The sequence below is a fragment of the Chiloscyllium punctatum genome, chromosome 38 (assembly GCF_047496795.1).
Source record: "Chiloscyllium punctatum isolate Juve2018m chromosome 38, sChiPun1.3, whole genome shotgun sequence".
Classification (NCBI taxonomy): domain Eukaryota; kingdom Metazoa; phylum Chordata; class Chondrichthyes; order Orectolobiformes; family Hemiscylliidae; genus Chiloscyllium; species Chiloscyllium punctatum.
The window spans coordinates 3,775,968-3,796,531 of record NC_092776.1 but is presented as its reverse complement, the minus strand read 5'-3'; the positions used below and the strand labels follow the sequence as shown (position 1 = coordinate 3,796,531).

The following is a 20,564-nucleotide window of genomic DNA, read 5'->3' as shown; positions in this document are numbered from 1 at the left end:
CAGAAACTAATGCAGAGACTAATGCAGGGACGAATGCAGTGACTAATACAGAGTCTAATGCAGAGTCTAATGCAGAGTCTAATACAGGGACTAATGCAGGGGTTAATGCAGAGGATAATGCAGAGATTAATGCAGAGACTATTGCAAGGATTAATGCAGGGACTAATGCAGAGGCTAATGCAGAGACTAGTACAGGGACTAATGCAGGGATTAATGCAAAGGCAAATGCAGGGACTAATGCAGAGACTAATGCAGGGGCTAATGCAGGGACTAATGCAGAGGATAATGCAGAGATTAATGCAGAGACTATTGCAAGGATTAATGCAGGGACTAATGCAGAGGCTAATGCAGAGACTAGTACAGGGATTAATGCAGGGATTAATGCAAAGGCAAATGCAGGGACTAATGCAGAGACTAATGCAGGGGCTAATGCAGGGACTAATGTAGGGACTAATGCAGAGACTAATGCAGAGGCTAGAGACTAATGCAGGGACTAATACAGAGTCTAATCCAGAGACCAATACAGAGGGTACTGCAGAGACTAATGCAGGGACTAATGCAGGGACTAATGTAGAGGCTAGAGACTAATGCAGGGACTAATGCACGGACGATTGCAGGGACTAATACAGAGAATAATCCAGAGACCAATACAGAGGGTACTGCAGAGACTAATGCAGGGACTAATGCACAGGATAATGCAGAGACTAATGCAGAAACTAATGCAGAGACTAATGCAGGCACTAATACAGAGTCTAATGCAGAGACTAATGCAGAAACATACAGAGTCTCATACAGAGATTAACGAAGAGTCTAATACAGAGACTAATGCAGAGGCTAACGCAGAGTCCAATGCAAAGGCAAATGCAGAGACTAATGCAGGGACTAATGCAGAGACTAATGCAGAGGCTAGAGACTAATGCAGGGACTAATGCACGGATGATTGCAGGGACTAATACAGCCTAATTCAGAGATCAATACGGAGGGTACTGCAGAGTCTAATGCAGAGACTAATGCAGGGACTAATGCAGAGAATAATGCAGGGACTAATGCAGAGACTAATGCAGGGACTAATGCAGAGGCTAATGCAGAGGCTAATACAGGGACTAATGCAGGGACTAATGCAGAGGCAAATGCAGGGACTAATGCAGGGACTAATGCAGAGGCTAGAGACTAATGCAGGGACTAATGCACGGATGATTGCAGGGACTAATACAGAGTCTAATCGAGAGACTAATACAGAGGCTAACGCAGAGTCCAATGCAAAGGCAAATGCAGGGACTAATGCAAGGATTAATGCAGAGGATAATGCAGAGACTAATGCAGAAACTAATGCAGAGACTAATGCAGGCACCAATACAGAGTCTAATGCAGAGACTAATGCAGAGACATACAGAGTCTCATACAGAGATTAACGAAGAGTCTAATACAGAGTCTCATACAGAGATTAACGAAGAGTCTAATACAGAGACTAATGCAGAGGCTAACGCAGAGTCCAATGCAAAGGCAAATGCAGGGACTAATGCAGGCACTAATGCAGAGGCTGGAGACTAATGCAGGGACTAATACAGAGTCTAATTCAGAGATCAATACGGACCGTACTGCAGAGTCTAATGCAGAGACTAATGCAGGGACTAATGCAGAGAATAATGCAGGGACTAATGCACGGACGATTCCAGGGACGAATACAGAGTCTAAGTGAGAGACTAATACAGAGGGTACTGCAGGGACTAATGCAGAGACTAATGCAGGGACTAATGCAGAGTCTAATGCAGAATCTAATGCAGGGACTAATGCAGAGGCTAATACAGGGAATAATGTAGAGACTAAAGCAGAGTTGAATGCAGAGACTAATACAGGGACTAATACAGAGTCTAATGCAGAGACTAATACAGGGACTAATGCAGGGACTATTGCAGAGACTAATGCAGGAACTAATGCAGTCACTAATGCAGGGACTTATGCAGAGACTAATACAGGGACTAATACAGAGTCTAATGCAGAGATTAATGCAGGGACTAATGCAGGGACAAATGCAGGGACTAATGCACAGAGTAACACAGTGGCTAACACTGGGGCTAGAGACTAATGCAGAGGCTAATACAGGGACTAATACAGGGACTAATGCAGAGAATAAAGCAGGGACTAATGCAGGGACTAATGCAGAGGCAAATGCAGAGACTAATGCAGACACTAATGCAGTGACTTATGCAGAGACTAATACAGGGACTAATGCAGAGACTAATGCAGGGATTAATGCAGAGGATAATGCAGAGACTAATGCAAGGACTAATGCAGGGACTAATGCAGAGGCTAATGCAGAGACTAGTACAGGGACTAATGCAGGGATTAATGCAGAGCCAAATGCAGGTACTAATGCAGAGAATAATGCAGGGACTAATGCAGGGACTAATGCAGAGGCTAGAGCCAAATGCAGGTACTAATGCAGAGACTAATGCAGGGACTAATGCAGAGACTAATGCAGAGGCTAGAGACTAATGCAGGGACGAATACAGAGACATACAGAGTCTCATACAGAGGCTTATGCAAAGACTAATACTGAGGCTAATGCAGAGACTCATACAGCGACTAATGCAGAGACTAGTGCAGAGACTTACAGAGTCCAATGCAGAGTCCAATGCAGAGACTAATGCAGGAACTAATGCAGGGGCAAATGCAGGGACTAATGCAGAGACTAATGCAGAGGCTGGAGACTAATGCAGGGACTAATGCACGGACGATTCCAGGGACTAATACAGAGTCTAATTCAGAGATCAATACGGACCGTACTGCAGAGTCTAATGCAGAGACTAATGCAGGGACTAATGCAGAGAATAATGCAGGGACTAATGCAGAGACTAATGCAGGGACTAATGCACGGACGATTCCAGGGACGAATACAGAGTCTAATTCAGAGATCAATACGGACCGTACTGCAGAGTCTAATGCAGAGACTAATGCAGGGACTAATGCAGAGAATAATGCAGGGACTAATGCAGAGACTAATGCAGGGACTAATGCACGGACGATTCCAGGGACGAATACAGAGTCTAAGCGAGAGACTAATACAGAGGGTACTGCAGGGACTAATGCAGGGACTAATGCAGAGACTAATGCAGAGTCTAATGCAGAATCTAATGCAGGGACTAATGCAGAGGCTAATACAGGGAATAATGTAGAGACTAAAGCAGAGTTGAATGCAGGGACTAATGTAGAGTCTAGTGCAGAGGCTAATGCAGAAACTAATACAGGGACTAATGCAGGGACTATTGCAGAGACTAATGCAGGAACTAATGCAGACACTAATGCAGGGACTTATGCAGAGACTAATACAGGGACTAATACAGAGTCTAATGCAGAGACTAATACAGGGACTAATGCAGGGATTATTGCAGAGACTAATGCAGGAACTAATGCAGACACTAATGCAGGGACTTATGCAGAGACTAATACAGGGACTAATACAGAGTCTAATGCAGAGACTAATACAGAGACTAATGCAGGGACTAATGCACAGACTAATGCAGAGACTAATACAGGCACTAATACAGAGACGAATGCAGAGACTAATGCAGAGACATACAGAGTCTCATACATTCAATCCATCAGAGACTAATGCAGAGACATACAGAATCTCATACAGAGACTAACGCAGAGTCTAATACAGAGACTAATGCAGAGGCTAACGCAGAGTCCAATGCAAAGGCAAATGCAGAGACTAATGCAGGGACTAATGCAGGGACTAATGCAGAGGCAAATGCAGGGACTAATGCAGAGACTAATGCAGAGGCTAGAGACTAATGCAGGGACTAATACAGAGACATACAGAGTCTAATACAGAGTCTAATGCAGAGACTAATACAGAGGCTAATGCAGAGACTCATACAGCGACTAATGCAGAGACTAGTGCAGAGACTTACAGAGTCCAATGCAGAGTCCAATGCAGAGACTAATGCAGGGACTAATGCAGGGACTAATGCAGAGGCTAGAGACTAATGCAGGGACGATTGCAGGGACTAATACAAAGTCTAATTCAGAGATCAATACGGAGGGTACTGCAGAGTCTAATACAGAGACTAATGCAGGGACTAATGCAGGGACTAATGCAGAGACTAATATAGGCACTAATGCAGAGACTAATACAGAGTTTAATGCAGAGACTAATACAGAGACTAATGCAGAGACTAATGCAGAGAATAAAGCAGGGACTAATGCAGGGACTAATGCAGAGGCAAATGCAGGGACTAATGCAGAGACTAATGCAGACACTAATGCAGGGACGAATACAGAGTCTAATCGAGATACTAATACAGAAGGTACTGCAGGGACTAATGCAGAGACTAATGCAGGGACTAATGCAGAGTCTAATGCAGGACTAATGCAGAGGCTAATACAGGGAATAATGTAGAGACTAAAGCAGAGTTGAATGCAGGGACTAATGCAGAGTCTAGTGCAGAGGCTAATGCAGAAACTAATACAGGGACTAATGCAGGGACTATTGCAGAGACTAATGCAGGAACTAATGCAGACACTATTGCAGGGACTTATGCAGAGACTAATACAGGGACTAATACAGAGTCTAATGCAGAGACTAATGCAGGGACTAATGCAGGGACTAATGCAGGGACTAATGCACAGAGTAATGCAGAGGCTAACACTGGGGCTAGAGACTAATGCAGAGGCTAATGCAGAGGCTAACACAGGGAATAATGCAGGGCCTAATGCAGAGTCTAATGCAGGGACTAATGCAGAGACTAATACGGAGACTAATGCAGAAACTAATGCAATGTCTAATACAGGGACTAATGCAGGGATTAATGCAGAGGATAATGCAGAGACTAATGCAGTGACTATTGCAAGGACTAATGCAGAGACTGATGCAGAGGCTAATGCAGAGACTAGTACAGGGATTAATGCAGGGATTAATGCAAAGGCAAATGCAGAAACTAATGCAGAGTCTAATGCAGAGACTAATACAGAGGCTAATGCAGAGGCTAATGCAGGGACTAATGTAGGGACTAATGTAGGGACTAATGCAGAGTTTAATACAGGGATTAATGCAGGGACTAATGCAGAGGCTAGAGACTAATGCAGAGACTAATGCATGGACGATTGCAGGGATAATACAGAGTCTAATCCAGAGACCAATACAGAGGATACGGCAGAGGCTAATGCAGGGACTAATGCAGAGTCTAATACAGGGATTAATGCAGGGACTAATGCAGAGGCTAGAGACTAATGCAGGGACTAATGCACGGACGATTGCAGGGACTAATACAGAGTCTAATCCAGAGACCAATACAGAGGGTACTGCAGAGACTAATGCAGGGACTAATGCAGGGATTAATGCAGAGGATAATGCAGAGACTAGTTCAGGGACTAATGCAGGGATTAATGCAGAGGCAAATGCAGGTACTAATGCAGATACTAATGCAGAGGCTAATGCAGGGACTAATGCAGGGACTAGTGCAGAGGCTAGAGACGAATGCAGGGACTAATGCACGGACGATTGCAGGGACTAATACAGAGTCTAATCCAGAGACCAATACAGAGGGTACTGCAGAGACTAATGCAGGGACTAATGCAGAGATTAATGCAGGGACTAATGCACAGACTAATGCAGAGACTAATACAGGCACTAATGCAGAGACTAATGCAGAGACTAATGCAAAGACATACAGAGTCTCATACATTCAATCCATCAGAGACTAATGCAGAGACATACAGAGTCTAATACAGAGACGAATGCAGAGACTAATACAGAGACTAATGCAGGGACTAATGCAGGGACTAATGCACAGAGTAACGCAGAGGCTAACACTGGGGCTAGAGACTAATGCAGAGGCTAATGCAGAGGCTAACACAGGGAATAATGCAGGGCCTAATGCAGAGTCTAATGCAGGGACGAATGCAGAGACTAATATGGAGACTAATGCAGAAACTAATGCAGAGTCTAATACAGGGACTAATGCAGGGATTAATGCAGAGGATAATGCAGAGACTCATGCAGTGACTATTGCAAGGACTAATGCAGGGACTGATGCAGAGGCTAATGCAGAGACTAGTACAGGGATTAATGCAGGGATTAATGCAAAGGCAAATGCAGGGACTAATGCAGAGGCTAATGCAGAGTCTAATGCAGAGACTAATATAGAGACTAATGCAGAAACTAATGCAGAGTCTAATGCAGAGACTAATGCAGGGACTAATACAGAGGCTAATGCAGAGGCTAATGCAGGGACTAATGTAGGGACATGTAGGGACTAATGCAGAGTTTAATACAGGGATTAATGCAGGGACTAATGCAGAGGCTAGAGACTAATGCAGAGACTAATGCACGGACGATTGCAGGGATAATACAGAGTCTAATCCAGAGACCAATACAGAGGATACTGCAGAGGCTAATGCAGGGACTAATGCAGAGTCTAATACAGGGATTAATGCAGGGACTAATGCAGAGGCTAGAGACTAATGCAGGGACTAATGCATGGACGATTGCAGAGACTAATACAGAGTCTAATCCAGAGACCAATACAGAGGGTACTGCAGAGACTAATGCAGGGACTAATGCAGGGATTAATGCAGAGGATAATGCAGAGACTAATACAGAGACTAATGCAGGGACTAATGCAGGGATAAATGCAGAGGCTAGAGACTAATGCAGGGACTAATACAGAGACATACAGAGTCTCATACAGAGACTAATACAGACTAATGCAGAGACTAGTGCAGAGACATACAGAGACTAATACAGAGACTAATGCAGAGTCCAATGCAGAGTCCAATGCAGAGACTAATGCAGAGACTAATGCAGGGGCAAATGCAGGGAATAATGCAGGGAATAATGCAGAGGCCAGAGACTAATGCAGGGACTAATGTACGGATGATTGCAGGGACTAATACAGAGTCTAATCGAGAGACTAATACAGAGGGTACTGCAGAGACTAATGCGGAGACTAGTGCAGAGACATACAGAGTCTAATACAGAGACTAATGCAGAGTCCAATGCAGGTTCCAATGCAGAGTCCAATGCAGGGACTAATGCAGGGACTAATGCAGAGAAAAATGCGGGGACTAATGCAGAGACTAATGCAGGGACTAATGCAGAGGCTAGAGACTAATGCAGGGACTAATGCAGAGACTAATACAAAGACTAATGCAGGGACTAATGCAGGGACTAATGCAGAGTCTAATGCAGGGACTAATACAGGGACTAACACAGAGGCTAGAGACTAATGCAGGGACTAGTGCATGGACGATTGCAGAGACTAATACAGAGTCTAATCCAGAGACTAATACAGAGGATACTGCAGAGACTAATGCAGAGACTAATACAGAGACTAATGCAGGGACTAACGCAGAGGCTACTACAGTGACTAGTGCAGAGGCCAATACAGAGACTAATGCAGAGTCTAATACAGAGACTAATACAGGGACTAATACAGAAACTAAGGCTGAGACTAATACAGTGACTAGTGCAGAGGCCAATGCAGAGTCTAATGCAGAGACTAATGCATAGGCTAATACAGAGACTAATGCAGGGACTAATGCAGAGTCGAATACAGGGACTAATGCAGAGGCTAATGCAGAGGTTAATACAGGGACAAATGCAGGGACTAATGCAGAGGCTAATGTAGAGACTAATGCAGAGTCTAATGCAAGGACTAATGCAGAGGCTAATGCAGAGACTAATACAGGGACTAATGCAGCGACTAAAGCAGAGGCAAATGCAGAGACTTATGCAGAGGCTAATACAGGGACTAATGCAGAGACTAATGCAGGGACTTATGCCGAGTCTAATGCAGAGTTTAATGCAAAGTCTAATGCAGAGGCTAATACAGGTAGTAATGCAGGGACAAAAGCAGAGTTGAATGCAGGGACTAATGCAGAGTCTAATGCAGAGACTAATACAGGGACTAATGCAGAGGCTAATGCAGAGACTAATGCAGAGACTAATACAGGGACTAATGCAGAGGAAAATGCAGAGATTAATACAGGGGCTAATGCAGAGGAAAATGTAGGGACTAATGCAGAGTCTAATGCAGGGACAAATGGAGGGACTAATGCAGAGACTAATGCAGAGACTAATGCAGAGCCTAATACAGGGACTAATGCAGGGATTAATGCAGAGGCAAATGCAGGGACTCATGCAGGGACTAATGCAGTGACTAATACAGAGTCTAATGCAGAGATTAATGCAGAGGCTAATGCAGAGGCTAATAAAGGGACTAATGCAGGGACTAATGCAGAGGCTAATGCAGAGGCTAATGCAGAGGCTAATACAGGGACTAATGCAGAGGCAAATGCAGGGACTAATGCAGGGACTAATGCAGAGGCTAGAGACTAATGCAGGGACTAATGCACGGACGATTGCAGGGACTAATACAGAGTCTAATGCAGAGACTAATGCAGAGCCTAATGCAGAGACTAATGCAGGGATTAATGCAGAGGCAAATGCAGGGACTCATGCAGAGACTAATGCAGGGACTAATGCAGAGGCTAATGCAGAGGCTAATACAGGGACTAATGCAGGGACTAATGCAGAGGCAAATGCAGGGACTAATGCAGAGATTAGAGACTAATGCAGGGACTAATGCCCGGACGATTGCAGGAACTAATACAGAGTCTAATCCAGAGGCTAATATAGAGGCTAATGCAGAGTCTAATACAGAGACCAATGCAGGGACTAATGCACGGACTAATACAGGGACTAATAGAGAGGCTAATGCAGGGACTAATACAGAGACTAAAACAGAAACTAAGGCTGAGACTAATACTGTGACTAGTGCAGAGGCCAATACAGAGACTAATGCAGAGGCTAATACAAATTATAATACAGAGGTTAATACAGAGTCTAATACCGGGACTAATACAGGGACTAATATTGAGACTAAGGCAGTGACTAATAGAGAGACTAATGCAGAGTCTAATGCACAGACAATGCAAAGACTAATGCAGGGACTAATACAGAGTCCAATGCAGAGCCTAATACAGAGACTAATGAAGAGTGTAATGCAGAGACTAATGCAGAGACTAATACAGGGACTAATGAGGGTTCCTGATGAAGGGCTTTTGTCCAAGGCGTGATTTTTCCTGCTCCTCGGATGCTGCCGGAACCGCTGTGCTTTTCCAGCACAACTCTATTCCGGAGTCTGGTTTCCAGCATGTGCAGTCCTTGTTTTTACCTAATACAGGGACCACTACAGAGTTTAATGCAGAGACAAATGCAGAGTCAAATGCAGAGGCTAATGCAGAGTCAAATGCAGCAGTTAATGCAGAGACTAATGCAGGGACTAATACAGAGTCAAATGCAGAGGTTAATACAGAGGCTAACGCAGAAGGTAATACATAAACTAATACATAGACTAACACAGAGGCTAATGCTGGGACAAATGCAGAGACTAATGTAGGGACTAATGCAGAGTCAAATGCAAAAGTTAATACACAGGCTAACGCAGAGGGTAATGCAGAGACTAATACATAGACTAATGCACAGACGATTGCAGGGACTAACACAGAGGCTAATGCAGAGGCTAAAGCAGGGACTAACACAGAGACTAATGCAGAGACTAATGCTGGGACAAATGCAGAAATTAATACAGAGGCAAATGCAGGGACTAATGCAGAGAATAATGCATAGACTAATGCATAGGTTAGAGACTAATGCAGGGACTAATGCAGGAACTAATGCAGAGACTAATGCAGGGATTAATGCAGAGTCTAATATAGAGACTAATGCAGAGTCTAATACAGAGAGCAATGCAGAGACTAATACAGAGACTAATTAAAGAGTCTAATGCAGAGACTAATGCAGCGACTAATGCAGGGACTAATGCAACAACTAATACAGAGTCTAATGCAGACTCTAATGCAGGAACTAATGCAGAGGCTAATGCATAGGCTATTACAGGGACTAATGCAGGGACTAATGCAGAGGCTAATGCATGGACTAATACAGGGACTAATGCAGAGGTTAATGCAGAGGTTAACGCTGGGACTAATACATCTTTTTGTTTTCCAGAAGTGAAGTTTTCAATTAGGTGTATAGTCAGTGTGAGAAACAAAGCCCACTCACTTCAATAATTTCAGTCCGAGACAAGATCTGAATCAGTAGTGCCATTTATTTTACACTTGCAAGTGGGTGTGATGTCCCTTTCTCAAGGCAAGGGACATACACACACTAAATTCAATTCATACATAACATTTATATGATTTGATGTCTATTGTTTTACACTGCTCCCTCCCCTGCTTACATCGTCCACTTCCCTAAGACCGGCCCCCATTACCCCTGTTTGCCTCTTGCCTTATCCGGCCTTGTCTGTGATAAAATGCTTATTTCTGGTCTCACAAGGCTGTTTGACCTTACCCTGTTATAGGTCATTGTTAGGCATATCCCTTCTTCATCATTATCTACCCCCTTCATCTGTGTCTTTCCCGAGGCCGTTCTGATCCCTATGACCCTTTTAATTGGGGTTTGTTCCTGTGTTTTTGTAAAAGTGGGAAGCACATGTTTATATCTACTGTTTGTACAGGCGTATCTAGCTTAACTTCATCCCCTCACAACATCTTATCTACTTGCCCATAATGTCTACCTTCTGACATAGAGTTTTAGCTAATACAAAAACAATTATATATTTCCTCCACATTGTTTCCATTCTTGTTGACTCAGCTCTTGGCTAAAACAATTACACACTGGTGTGAGTTCACCTCCTTTGTAAGATGGAATTGCATAATTGCAGAAGTAACATTAATCCACCATATCCCACAATTCCCCCTCTTTCTTTAATTACCATTTGTTATCTTCTGCAAATATTTTATTTCTAAGCATCGCTCCCGAAATTCGCAAGCATCATCCCAGAGATTTCATCCATCTTGGTCTCACTCATCTCCTCATTATTTAGTCGATAAAGTCCTTCAGCCTGATTCCCTTTTAGGGGCATCTGTTTCATTAAGGCTGTTTCAATCAACCTTTGGGTGAGCCCTCGTATACAGGGTATGATCATTTTTATTAATTGTTACCCACCAAAAGAGAGCTGGCACAAAGCCTGCTGCAATCTGGTTACGAGCCTTGAATTCATCAGGTAGCCCCCTAGGGACTCCTACCGAATCAAGATAAATCCTGTCATCGAAAGAAGTGTCTAACAGTAATCTCTTACCCCTTCCCTTTTTCCCTCCTTTGTTTTCCTTCTCAAATGCCAGGGTAAATGGAATTGCCAATTGTACAATTGCACATATCCCTCTCCAATCTGGAGATAGCGTGGGTCTCAATATTTTGCCTCCACAGTACCACCACAGATCCGCTCGGGGAACCTTTAATGCTGAGTAGTTCCCTCCCTTCTCCGTTTCGGTGACATTCTTAATCTCTGTACATAGTTTCAGCTCCCCCAAATCTTTCGACTGACTTGTACCTCGTCTACACACACGATGTGTGATTTCCAACTGCGGCAGAAAACAGGGGGGGAACTTTTGCATCTTTCTTCTCCAAGGGAGGGAACATCAGAGATAGGGAGGTACAATTCCTATCATTCCATGCAGTCTCATCCTGATACAGGGCTATCATACATTTCATGCCCTTCCTGTCTCGCTTCCACCCGAGTGGAAAGGGAACCACCTGGGCCACTGGCCGACCGGAGGCACATGCATAGCAATTGCTCTTGTTCAGACTTTTCACAGTATACTTTACCCATTCAACCCAGGCATTTGCATCCCCGTACCCAGTTTCTATTTCAATGGTCTGTTTCAAGTCCTTTACCTCTATAAATTTTACTACTTTAGGATCATCGGGAGGGGTGAAAGATTGTATCTTATTACCCAGTAGTTCTACCCGTTTTCCCTGTCCTACGCTAATTCAAAAACAATAGCCCAAGAAATCCTTCCCATTTGCTTTCATTTCTATCCCAAACATTTCATTTCATTGTATCTCATAGGTGCCCCCCCCCCCCCCCACCAGGATTGTTTCGTGCCATGTGGTTTTCCTTATCATTAGGTATATTGGGTTACACTTTTTATCAGGACAATCACGAGCTGGTCGGAAGGGGGTCTGGTGTACTGTGACGAGACCATTATACTAAGTACCATCCCCAAGGCTATCCCCATAGGACTTAAGATGTATCTCAGAGCTGCGGTACTGTCTCTGATTATCTACATCCCCACAATTTACTAAGCTGCATACATCAGCGTCTATTACTTGTGGATTATCAGATTCAGGAACCGTTAATAATACATATGAAAATGATATTTGATGAAATGCCAATACTAAGAGAGCTAGCATCATAACTCTAAGCATTCCCAGTATTCTAAACATCATGCTGAAGCACAAAAAGACATAATATACAATCTTACAGAAATAATCCCGCGCTTGCGTCGCCACTGTATAATTAGTTACTCAAAGTCTCTTTAGTCTGAGTTTCAGCGGATCTTGCGTTGATTCGGCTGTCCAGACTTCTTTCTCCACGGGAGGGTCCATTGGCCCTTTGATCCGAGTGTAGTGAGTCCAGCCTTTCTCTGCTGTCCTTATCGCTGTTTCAGGGGTCAAAAAAGCCTGGTACGGCCCTTCCCAGTCCGGCTGCAATTTAGTCTCTGTCCATGATTTTACTAAGATTCAATCTCCCGGCCGGATGGAATGAACGGTGAATTCAAGGGGTGGAGTCTGTGCCAATAAACCCTGTTTCCTTAGGAAAGACAAAGAGGAGGACAAACCCAGTATATACTTCTTTAAAAACAAATCTTTAGTTTCGGGAATTGGCAATTCTCCATTCGTTCCCAAGTAAGGTAATCCAAATAAGATTTCATAGGGGGATAGTCCCAAATCTTTCCTTGGGGCTGTTCGTACTCGCAAGAGAGCTATAGGTAAACATTTGGTCCAAGGGAGTCTAGTTTCTATTATCAATTTAGAGAGCTGTCGTTTGAGTGTTTGGTTCATTCTCTCAACCTTTCCTGATGATGGCGGGTGCCATTGAGTATGGAACTCCCAGGAAATTCCCAACCCTTTCATTACCCCCCCGTAACACTTTAGAGGTAAAGTCAGTTCCTTGGTCGGAATCAATATGGTTCACGAGCCCATATAGGGGAATTATGTGCTCCAATATTGTTTTAGACACCCCACTCGCAGTGGTGGTAGCTAGGGGGTATGCCTCAACCCAACCAGATAAATGATCTACTATGACCAGCATATATTTTAGTCTGCCTACCCTGGGGAGTTCAGTATAATCTACTTGTATACTCTGGAAAGGTCTCAATCCTGGGTCTCTTCCTCCCGGGGTCTGTTTTCTCAAGACTTTCTTATTTACCTTTTTGCATATGATACATCCCTCACATATTTGTTTAGCAATTGTATATATTCCTTTACATCCATATTCCCTAAGAACTAAATCACACATTGCTTGTACTCCCCAATGGCTTGGTGTAGGACAGCCATAATCTCTCGCATCATCATTTTGTTTAACATTTCCCTTCCATCAGGTAACCTCCAAGGCCCGTCTGCTGTTTTTACAGCCCCTAAATCTCTCAATTCTTTTTCTCCACTTTCAGTAAATATAGGAGCTTCCCGAGGACCTGGGACAGTAGGTATTAGGGAATGAATCACCACTTCTTGTGGATTCAGGGCTGCTTCCTTAGCCACCTCATCGGCTAATCTATTTCCCCTAACCTTTGGTTCATTTACTTTCTGATGACCATTTACATGCACTACTGCTATTTTTCGGGGAAGTAATAGGGACTCCAAGACCCGTTTAATCAATTCTTCATGTACTAATCCCTTCCCCCACCTCTGGGTTAATACTCCCAAAACCACTCCCTTATCCACGGTAGCAAAGAGGTGGAAAGGTTTATCTAGGGAAGGTAGGGCTAACACAGGGGCATGGATCAAATCTCTTTTGAGTTTCTCAACTAGTTCTTTTTCCTCATCATCCCAACTTAGACATTTGGGTTCCCCCCTCTAATAGTTTGAGATATAATTTCTTAGTCTCCAGTGCATAGGAATCAATCCACAATCTGCAATAACCCGTTAGACCTAAAAATTTGCGTAACTCCCTTTTAGTGCTGGGCAGTGGCATTCCCACTATTCCCTCTATCCGTTCCGGGCTTATCTTTCGCTTTCCCTCACTAACTAAATGTCCCAAGTATTTCACTTCTTGCTCCACATATTGTAGTTGGTTTTTAGATACCCGCAGTCCCTGCTGGCCCAGGAAATTCAATAATTTGTTCGTGGCTTCTACTACTCTTTCTCTTCTTTTTCCTGTTACTAAGAGGTCGTCTACATACTGCAACAGGGTAGTCCCCTTGGGGCTGCTAAATTTCTCCGATACTTGTTCTAACATCTGTCCAAATAAATTCGGGGATTCCGTAAACCCCTGGGGAAGCACAGTACACTGGTATTGCTGTTGCTGTCCTGTCTTAGGGTCTTCCCACTCAAAGGCAAACAAATTCCTACCTTCCTCTGCCAAGGGACAAGCCCAAAAGGCATCCTTTAAATCTATCACACTAAACCATTTGTGGTCATGAGGGATCTCACTTAATAACGTAGAGGGGTTTGGCACCCTGGGTGCCTGATCTGTACTGTTCGATTTAATGTTCTCAAATCCTGCATCAATCGATAATTTCCATCGGATTTCCGCACTGGTAGTATTGGGGTATTATAAGGAGACATACATGGCTCCAACAATCCATCTCTTATCAATCCCTCAATTACTGGCTGCAGTCCTCGTTTACCTTCTATGGAAATGGGATATTGTCGCTCACAGACAATGTCCCCTTTCCTTTTTAAATTTATTTCAAGGGGGGGGATCTGTAATTTTCCACGATTCCCTTCTCTAGCCCATACAATAGGGTCTATCTCTCTCTCCATATCCTCTGTCAACATTGCCATTTGGACAACTAATTCTTTTTCCTGAATTCCAATCTCCAGTCCTAAGAGGATAATTAAATCTCTCCCTAGTAAGTTACTTCCTATATCAGGGAGATACAACAATTCCCCTTTGACCCTATCCTTAGGACCTTCTATCATCATAGGTTCAAATACTGGAACAGTAAATCCCTCCCCTTTAACCCCTGAAACAGTAATTGACCGTGTCGACATTTCTACTTTCTTTGGTTTAAAATTCAGTGATGACCGTGCTGCCCCCGTATCTACTAGGAAGACTACCTCTTCCTTATAGGGTCCCACCTTCAGGTTTATCAAGGGTTCCTGGTGGGCCCCCGAGGGCAGGAACCCCTGACACCCCAATTCTTCATCAAAATTCATAAGCGGAATTGCCCTTTCTTCCCTTTTCAGAGCCGGACATTCCCGCTTAAAATGCCCTATCTTTCCGCAATAATAGCATCCTGCCTGTGGAGACCTCCAGCTCTGCCCCTGTCGCTCGAACCCTCTATCAAATGCTCCCCCTTGTCCTCTCCCTCTCTCTCTCCCTTTCCCCCTTCCTCTCTGTCCTACATGCTGCCACCCACCGCTCCAGTTGCTCAATATTGGTTCCATTCTTTTCTTAACTACCTCATCAACCGTAGCTACCATCATTTTCACCTTCTGTTTCTGTCTCTCATCCTCTCTCTTTACAAACACTTTCTGTGCCTCTCTTAACAATTAATCTAATGGTTTTTCACTCCACCCTTCTATCTTCTGTATCTTTCTCTGTATGTCTGGCCATGCCTTTGTCACAAAATGTACTTTCAAAAGACCCTGTGCCACTGGGTCCTCAGGGTTCATTCCAGAATATTTCCGCATTGAGTCTCTTAATCTTTGCAAGAAAGCTGAGGGAGTCTCATCTTTCTCCTGTCTAACTTCAAAGGCTTTAGTCAAATTCTGTGACTTCGGAACTGCCTCTTTTATTCCTTTTAGAATCAGGTCTTTCAATTCCCTCATTTCTTCTCTATGCTCCGTGTTTTGATTTTCCCACTGGGGGTCTCTGAGGGGAAACTTCACCTCTCCCTGTCCAGCATCTCCATCTCCAATCGGATGTTCCCTGTCCCATATTTTAATGGCTGCTCCCCATATAAGTCCCCTTTCTTCCCCAGTAAATAGTATATTCAAAATAGACATTAACTCAGCCCAGGTATACAGACTGCGCCCCAAAAATTGATCAGTTTGTTCAGACAACCCTACCAGATCCTCAACCAGGACCTTCATTTCTTTTTTAAATATTCTGACCTCCCCACTGCTGAGGGGGACACTTACAAACCCAATCTTTGTCCCCTATTGTTACCTCCCGAAGGGGATAAGTCATTACGTTCTTCCCCTCTTTCTTTTTTTTTAATGAAATATTGCAATATTTCTAGCTCCCCATAACTTCAAACACCAATTCATCAATTCATGCTTGACTAACTTTAAAGCCTGTTCCAAATTTGTAAATATATTTATATATTTACGTTCATTTATTCAGTATTTAATATTCAAAATGTAAAATGCATACAGTTCTCAATTTTGAAATCCACTGTAATCACCCAGTTTTAGTCCCTTAATTTAAATCCAAAATTAGTTTTCTTAAGTAGTACTGACCAATCATTGCTCAATTACAATACTATAGGTCTTGAAATAATCAGAGCTGCCTTAAAATTATTTGTCTATTCAAGTTTAAAGAAAAAAACTTCTAATGCATGAACAATGGCCGAATCCAAGGTCACAGATATTAACCATAGGATCTTGTTTTTACTACAATCTAATGTTGAACTGAAACTTCAACTGTCCTCCATAAATCGCTTTCATGTAAAGATAGAAGAGATTAGTTAGAAACTGACAGTAAGGCAGTCATGACCTGTAAGAAGAACAGGAGTTATCATTCTTTTTTTCATAATCTCTATAGAATCCTTAACCTTTAAAGAAATCATGTTAAGTTTCCATAATAAGAATCAGATTCAAAACAGTCCCGGAACTCAAGCTCCAGGGAATAAAACGCAAACATTCAATCACCAACAAACAAATGTGCATTCAAACCAAATCACAAAGGGTTAAACTTTCGACCAGCTGTACAGCTCTCTTCATTCTCTCTCTCTCTCTCTCTCTCACTCATTGACAAATAAATTCAGATATTTACAAACCCAGTCTTTGTCCGACCTGAATTTTGGCCAAAAGAGGCGGGACGAAGAATGGATTCCTTAGTCCATATGAAGCAACAATATTTAATCATCTTTTTCCCCTGTACAAGTATTATTTTGCCAATTCCACAACATCCTCCCCAAAGAACTTTCTGGAGGTATGTTGTAAGGGACCCCGCCTCCAATTCCATTGCTTTTTCCTTCTTTTGTTTTCCCAGAGGCTTTTTCCTTACCTACGACACAACCCATATTGAGTTCCTTCGTTAGTCCCTTATTAACTACTAAAACTCAATCCCGGCCACCAAGGCAATAATTAAAAGTCAGGTTTCTTACCTTGGTCTGTGCACAGAGTTGCCTGGCCCCTTTGTGCCGTATTGTCTATCGAGCTCCTATCACTGTCTGATTCAGATGTCTCTCTTGTGGGATTCGTACCAGTCGCCCAAGGGAGCAGACCAAACCAGGACACGAGACCGCTCCTCAATGGGGAACGGGACGCGTCTTCCCAGTGTCCAAGGCCAGCCACTCCCCCCGGTGATGGAAGAAAATCCCGGACGAGCCCCCAATTGTGAGAAACAAAGCCCACTCACTTCAATAATTTCAGTCCGAGACAAGATCTGAATCAGTAGTGCCATTTATTTTACACTTGCAAGTGGGTGTGATGTCCCTTTCTCAAGGCAAGGGACATACACACACTAAATTCAATTCATACATAACATTTATATGATTTGATGTCTATTGTTTTACACTGCTCCCTCCCCTGCTTACATCGTCCACTTCCCTAAGACCGGCCCCCATTACCCCTGTTTGCCTCTTGCCTTATCCGGCCTTGTCTGTGATAAAATGCTTATTTCTGGTCTCACAAGGCTGTTTGACCTTACCCTGTTATAGGTCATTGTTAGGCATATCCCTTCTTCATCATTATCTACCCCCTTCATCTGTGTCTTTCCCGAGGCCGTTCTGATCCCTATGACCCTTTTAATTGGGGTTTGTTCCTGTGTTTTTGTAAAAGTGGGAAGCACATGTTTATATCTACTGTTTGTACAGGCGTATCTAGCTTAACTTCATCCCCTCACAACATCTTATCTACTTGCCCATAATGTCTACCTTCTGACATAGAGTTTTAGCTAATACAAAAACAATTATATATTTCCTCCACATTGTTTCCATTCTTGTTGACTCAGCTCTTGGCTAAAACAATTACACACTGGTGTGAGTTCACCTCCTTTGTAAGATGGAATTGCATAATTGCAGAAGTAACATTAATCCACCATATCCCACATCAGTGATACTGGTTCAGTGCAGATTATTGCAATGGGATATCTGTATGACTGTTTTTTAAAGTTTATTCCTTTTGTGCGATGTGTGTAACCCTGGCTGGGCCCAGCATTAATTGCCTGTCCCTGGTTGCCCCTTGAGAGGTTAGTGGCAAGATGCCTTCTTGAACTGCTGCAGTCCATTTGCTGTGGATTGACACACAATGTCCTTAGGGAGAGAATTCCCGGATTTTGACCCTGTGAAGGAACAGGGATATGTTTCTAAGTCTGAATGTTGGAAGGCTTGGAGGGAAACTTAAATATGATGGTGTTCCCATGTATCTACTGCCCTTATCCTTCTTGTTGGAAGTGGTTGTGGGTTGAGGAGGTGTTTAACATTGTTAGCATCGTTGGGAACTGCAAATGTCAGAATAAGCTGTAAGGGATACTGTGGAAAGGCACTGGGGACTGCAGAGGTATTGAAAAAGATATGTATGTCCCAGTCAGGATGAGACTTGTATTACCATCTGTTCAGGGAGTCATTGAGCACTAGTTTACACCTTTAATTAGAAATGCTGCATTTTAAACATGTACTCAATTACTGTGAGCACTGTATCAGCTCTAAACCTTTGCTCCAAAATAGCCCTCCTGATACGCCACTATTACACCAATTATCTTCCCAACAATCTCCCTCCACAGGACGTGACTACCATTTCAAGCACAAAAGATCCCAGTGAGGGAAATGGCTACAAATACAGTGGGAAATCTCCTCTCTCACATTCTGCCGAAAGCAGCTCGAACAGATCAGATCTTCTTTCCAGCAAAGTGACAGAAGGTATTTGAAATGTGAAAAGAGTTTGGGAAGCAGCACTTTACACTGAATTTATTACCTGGTTTGATCATTTCTTTCAGCTTCACTTGCTAATGGCCAACACACTCGAGATAAATGCAAATTGCTTTTATGTAAAGCTTTCAGGGTAAACAAGACTCCAACCAGAATCCAGAAAGGTTTGCAGTTAAGCACTTTCCTTGTACTCAGCACTCTGACCACCCTCAGCTGTCGTTTACATAGGAGAGACCTCAGTGCTAGTGCACATAACAGCACCAACACTTCAAACCGTGCTCCTCACCCTTTTCAAGAGGAATTATAATAGTTGCACTTCATAACATTACAAAGTTTTATTTTGAAAAGCCTTCCAGTTTATTGCTGTTGTTATTATAATCCATCTGCGCGCATTTCTTTGGCTCTTACCGTTAGTGTTTTCAACATTAAATTGTAACCACAAATCCCAGCATCACAGAATTGTAACACTGCAGCAGGAGGCCATTCAGCCCATTATGCCTGCAACAGCTTCAACTGGAGCAACCACATTGTAGCAACCCGTCCACATCCTGTCTGGATACAGAACTGGCTGGTCCGTAGAAGACAGAGGGTGGTGATAGATGGAAAGTGCTCAGCCTGGTGCTCGGTAACCAGTGGTGTTCCACAGCGATCGGTTCTGGGATCTCTGCTCTTTGTGATTTTTATAAATGACTTGGATGAGGAAGTGGAAGGGCGGGTTAGTAAGTTTACCAATAGCACGAAGGTTGGTGGGAGTTGTGGATAATGTGGAGACCCCTTATTTTGAAACTCTGCCTTCTAATTCTAGACTTTGCCATGAGGAGAACCATCCTCACAGCATTCACCCTGTCAAACTGCCTTAGAATCTTCAATCAGAGCATCATAACCCTTTCAAGGTGGGAATTCCAGGTCCCAACAATCCCCGGAATGAAAAGCATTTGGGCTCATTACCCCTTTAGGTCTTTCAGCAGAGATTTTAAATTGACATTCTCTACTTAATTATGCAGCAACTGGAGGGAAAGGGTTTATTACTATTTCCATTGTAGAAAAACTCACAGCATCTTGTGATAAAAAGTGTATATGTTTATATAGAAATCACTTCTGAGAACAACTGGAAATAGACGCAGTTTGTCAAAGTTTTTAATCTTGCGCTCATTAGGGCAATTCAAGGAAGCCACTCACTGGATCATTTCTCAGGCCCTGACAAATTAGAGCCAAGTTATTAAGTTTAAACATTTAAGAAAGGTCTGGCTATTCACCGTCAATCATCTTTAATCAGTGCATTCTTTATGACTATGCCTTTACCAATCACTGTCCACTTGCCAACCAACAAGCACTCTCCTCTCATGCAGTATAATTGATGTCTCCACCTGATTTGATATTCTTGTGAACTGTCCTGATCAGTGCTTTTTGAAAAGCTTCAACAAAATATGCCTTTTTTTTCAGTA

At 43.2% G+C, this 20,564-nt stretch overlaps 1 long non-coding RNA gene across 1 annotated transcript; it reads right to left on the bottom strand.

Moving 5' to 3' along the window:
- Positions 1–10,100: 10,100 nt before the first annotated feature.
- On the bottom strand, positions 10,101–18,295 carry LOC140463297 (uncharacterized). Its single transcript, XR_011954655.1, has 2 exons — positions 17,356–18,295; positions 10,101–12,668 (listed from the first exon to the last, which is right to left on the bottom strand). It is a non-coding gene; the product is annotated as an uncharacterized lncRNA (long non-coding RNA).
- Between the last annotated feature and the right edge of the window lie 2,269 nt (positions 18,296–20,564).